Source organism: Lycium barbarum, chromosome 12 (genome assembly GCF_019175385.1).
Source record: "Lycium barbarum isolate Lr01 chromosome 12, ASM1917538v2, whole genome shotgun sequence".
Classification (NCBI taxonomy): domain Eukaryota; kingdom Viridiplantae; phylum Streptophyta; class Magnoliopsida; order Solanales; family Solanaceae; genus Lycium; species Lycium barbarum.
Window position 1 is genome coordinate 91,177,584 of NC_083348.1, and position 5,348 is coordinate 91,182,931.

Genomic DNA, 5,348 nt, shown 5'->3' on the forward strand with positions numbered 1-5,348 from the left:
TGCTTATGAGTGTATACATGATCAAAGTTGCGAGTGAGTCATGCATCAAAGTCCCTGTCTTTGGCACAAGTATTGACCTAGTCTATTGGAAAAGTTCAAATTTTCCACATGTATTTGCAAGTACAAATCATCTTCTTTAAAGACTTTCAAAGTTGAACTATACAGGTAGTTAACTTCTATATTCTGATCAGTGGGATGACCATTCTAGTAGATACAAAACGACCTGGTCGTAAAAACTAGGATAAAGTTGAGTTATTCTAATTAATGGTGTTAATTGGCTTATGGTTAGGTTTTGGAAACTTTTCCGAAATTAAAAATACGACGATGTCATTGTTCAACATATAATATGGATTGGTTTTGGAAATGCATTTCACAACCTAGCTTTAGAAAGCATTTCTCTTTTGTAAAAATCCAAAACCCAACTTGTATGAGTTTTGGAAGTTTTCAGAAAATCTTTCCAGAAATATTTTGTCGAGAAGAATTCAAACCCGTGTCAAATTTATATAACATGGTTGCCCTCTGTTTATCGCCAGAAAATTTTCCAAAAAACTATTCCTTAGGAAGTACTTCTCCAATAATTATTCCGGAGCAAAATCCAATAGATTGTGTGCCATCCTTGTACAGGGGCCATGCTAATCTTCTCTGTATCGTTCCAATTTTATTGGATGTCCCCGAAGGGACAAAACCCAAGTGATTGCAGTTTGGTTATTCGATCTCAAATTAAAGCTGGTGTATCAATGGAAGAAATTTGAAGTTTATAAATCTAGATGCACACATATATCTCTATATAGAGAACTTAGAAAATCATTATCTAGAACACGTTCTATGGTTTTTTTTTTAAAAAACTTTATGTATTGAGAGATGTTCATGTTATTCCCAATAAGGTGATTCGTTTATAATCGATTCTTCCAAAGTGTCATCCAATTTGTTCTACTCGTAACAATCCAATAGGCCTCGAGTGAGTTATAGATAGAGTTAAAGCTGCTCTTATAGAGTTAGGATATTGCGGCTAGCAAAATAGTGTATTTCATTGCTTCCCTTTCCTGAGCCACATAAGATGTTTTTTGCTAAAAGTAATAAGAATATGCTCTACAATATAGATTTGAATTAAATAAGGAACTTGTGTTAACATATGCATTATATTCACAGGATGTTATACGTGTGAACAAATTAAATACATGAATTTGGAGTATCAATGGACGTGAACCATATTTAAATTGTTAGAAGCAGACGAGACGGATTAGACAAAGTCGGTATATACTACAAACTAAAAAAGAAGTAGTAGTTTTAGAAAAATTAGTACAATGAATGAACTAATAAAACAAAATCGAGTTTTTAAGTCAAGAGTATCTTCTCACTAATCTCAACCCTGCATGTCATGGGATCTTACTTAATCGAAGAAGCGTTCACACTTAGAATAATGTAAAATTGCAGAAACTAGCACTTTTGCCACAATATTCCAAAGCCTTTAACCAAAAAGGCTTCATGACTGACAAAACAACTACTAGTAGACTGACTTGACTGCAAACGCTTGGTACACATTTGTCCTTTACTTTTACGTTTATCTTTAGATGATAATATAAAATAAACACGACGGTGAAAATAAAAATTTACATCATTGTCATCTATAGAAACGCAAAAGAAGACCAAATCTTTAAGTCCTGCTGCTTTCATTTACACAACGGCGCGTTGTTTGACCATCTCAGAGATGGCAGAAATTGTACCCTATATTCTCACTTTTAAAGTATTTTAAACCATTTAAAAACGTACTAGAACTTTTGGATGAGATAATGTATACAATTCATTAATATATATGTCCGCTGTCCCATGTTAGTTGGCATGTTTCACACTCAAAAATTTATTTGACTTATTTTGAAATTAAATTGTACAGAGTATTAGATTAATGAATGTTTTAAAATTATAATTTAGATATTTAAAAACTATAAAAGTGTTATAAATAAATTATAAAACTCTCTTTGCGGTAAAGGCTATAAAACTATAAAAATCAGTGTCTAGGCGATAAAGGCTGTAAAATAGTCAAGTTCAGTGGGGTAATAAGAATACTAATAGTTTAGAGAGATCGGAATAAAACACATCTAATTTAAAAGGATCTTTAATTATTCTGCCAGTATTTACAGGCTGCGAAAATGTAAAGCTTTGATCATTTTAAAGGTTGAGACCTTCCTGACTTTCTGTAGAGCTTGATGAAATAACCTCTTCGAGCATGATACACTTTCTAATTAAATTAAGTCGACTCTAATTAAACATGTTTAATGTACACCCAAAACTCTCCACTGCCCAAATCAAGAAATGGTCCAAATTTTAAAAATAAAAAAAATAGAAAATCCCATCTTTCTGTTTTCACACTCCTTTATTTAAATTCCCTTTCACACAGCAAAAGAGTGAGAGTTTATCATTTTATGAGTTGGATAGTTCTGCTCTACTTTTTTTTTTTTTTTTTTTGTGTGTGAGTATAAAGAACATCTACAGGTAAATCTCCGTAAAATGTGTGATTTGTGATTTTAAAACTAAGACAAGTTATCTATTCTAATAGATAAATGTGATCTGATACTGTAAAATTTCTTACCTATACTAATAGTATATATATATAACTTATAAACTCTTTTCTTTTTAGGATTTGTTCTGAGATGTTCCTCATTTTTCATGTCTTACGCACGAAATTTTTTAATATGTGTCTCACACAGCTGACATTAATTGTGTGAGATTCCTTTTTATGAGATAAAAAAGTGAATTTAAAATATGTGGACCCAAAAGTGTAAGATGCACACTTTTTCGTCGCACAACCAAGTCACATATTAAAACTTTTCCCTTACGCACCCATTCCCCCCTTTATTTTTCTAGCTCTACTCACTTCCCTGGACAACGAAACCTGCCTTTAGCTAGAGCCTCTTTTATTTTTTTCTTTTCTTAGTGGGCTGGTTATATGTACCCAAATGTGAACACAAGATACATAATTGGGGTTTAAACGTGCCCCATTACGTACATGTGGTCCATACATTGGATTGCTGTCGGTGTTCTGAGAGGATCTAAACGTACGTCACTGCCTAATACAATGATACCAAGCATGTGATGATGTATATAAACTAACTATAGGAGAGAAAAATATCAAGTCAGATAGCTGAAATTACTACAGTAGTTTGAACTAACTTAATCCATTTTCTAATCTTACTCTGATAAAAATCCATAAGTCATGCCAATAAACTAAAGTAATAGGGAACCCAAGTTAGGGTACCTCGGTCATGGACAAAAAGAGTTTAAGTAATATGCATGGTCGTGATTAAATAGGTCATTTTTACTTGTTGTAATGTGTAATATATATTTGAACAACTTGTAGTATAGGAAATTACTTAAATTACTTAAATTGACTATGTATATAAAACTTAAACTCCAACAAAAAAATGTTAGGTGATTTTTTTTCTTTATCTAAGTCTTGGTGGATAGTGTTGTCTGATATATATGTTGAAAATAATTGATACCTATAAAATAATCGTGATTAGCCAAGCTAGCCGGACACTAGTATATATCTAAAAATAAATAAATGAGGAACATCCATTAGCTTTCCAAGGGCAGACAGCAAAGGCCAATTGTGTTTCTTGCAAGAAAGGTCCACGCGTCTACTAGTTTCAACTTTGATTAATGTTCTGTGTAGAGGTTACTACCAGATTTCTGGATTTCTGTTGTAAACTAGCTGTCATACATGGAGTTTTACAATGTTTTCAGATTATAATTTATTATTCTCTCCATACAACGCACAAAATATCCCCTGCTTGCATGCAAGAGTTTTGCCAGTTCAAATGTAGGAAAGATAAGAAATCTCTTCTTTTAGCAAATCGGATATTCTGGAGTATGATTTCAGCATATTTCTTTTGAATTTAAGTTATATACATGAATAATGTTTTCATATTGATAAGCAATGTAGATTAACTGGTTATGCATGCTATTTTCCATTTATTTTAAGCTACAAATTAATTCTTATTAAATATATATCAGGTAGTAAACTTTAATTATTTTTATACATGAATAATGTTTTCATATTGATAAGCAATGTAGATTAACTGGTTATGCATGATATTTTCCATTTATTTTAAGCTACAAATTAATGCTTATTAAATATATATCAGGTAGTAAACTTTAATTATTTTTTAAATAACATGACTACGTAATTATTATTCAGTCAAGACCGAAAATTTAAACTCTAACTTTATTTTATGGGAAAACAGCGCTTTTAGTCCCTGAGTTATCGCGTAATTCCAGTTTTAGTCCCTGTGATATCCGACTAAGCACTTTTGACATTCAATTAAGCAATATGTGCTATTTTAGTCAGATGACTAACAGATCTGCTAAAACTAAACAGACCGTTAGTGATTACTAAGGGTACTTTAGGTAAAACACATACAAGTTTCCTGTTTTAGGGATATATATAATATTTACACGTTAACTGTTTGGAAAATAAGTAAATAAATACATAATAATTATAGTCACCGCATTAATTCTTGTAATATATTTAGCTCCAGATCATCACACTTCCTAAGTGGCAAGAGTAAATGCATCATTCACATGAGAGTACACTTTCCTTTAACACTATTCAAGAAACTCTCTTCTTTGATAGTATCTAACCTTATTTGAGCTAAACTTCATCCAATGATGAGATGAAAATTTATGCAGAAATTCATAATTTGAGTGTATTTTGCTCTGATTGTCTCGAAGGATTATCAGGACTTTTGATATGTCTAAGAATTAGGGTATACAAAAGTAATGTTTTTCTAGCAATTTATATCACAAAAACCATAAACTTTTAAATACATAAAGTACCGTAAATTTTTAAATACATAAAGTACCCGTAGTGGTTACTAAGGGTTTGTTTAGTTTTAGCGGGTCTGTTTAGTTTTAGGAGATCCGTTAGTCATCGGATTAAAATAGCACATATTGCTTAATTGAGGGTCAAAAATGTTTAGTCGGATATCACAGAGACTAAAACTAAAATTACGAGATAACTCAGGGACTAAAGCGCCGTTTTCCCTTATTTTGTGGTCAATTACAAAGTGGTTCACCCCCACCTTCCTCTCCTGGATTTTCTTAATTTAACTTTTCGCAAAACCATATTAAGTGGTTTTTTAACTTCAGGAAAACGTGATGCAACTTGCATGAGCATCAACTGAACGGACAATATATTTGATCTTCTCCGTCCACTTTCACTTTGTTTATTAATCACACGGCAAAACAAATCCATCTACATGTGGGGGTCATTCAGAAGAGCTAACCAAAAGACGAGTTAAAGAATTAAGATGTACCTTTAGAAGATGGAGTCAACTCTTGTGACTTTGATT

General features: G+C 31.8%; 1 non-coding gene across 1 annotated transcript; it reads right to left on the minus strand.

Annotated features, from left to right (window-relative positions):
- Positions 1–573: 573 nt before the first annotated feature.
- On the minus strand, positions 574–681 carry LOC132625286 (U6 spliceosomal RNA). Its single transcript, XR_009576728.1, has one exon. It is a non-coding gene; the product is annotated as a U6 spliceosomal RNA (small nuclear RNA).
- Between the last annotated feature and the right edge of the window lie 4,667 nt (positions 682–5,348).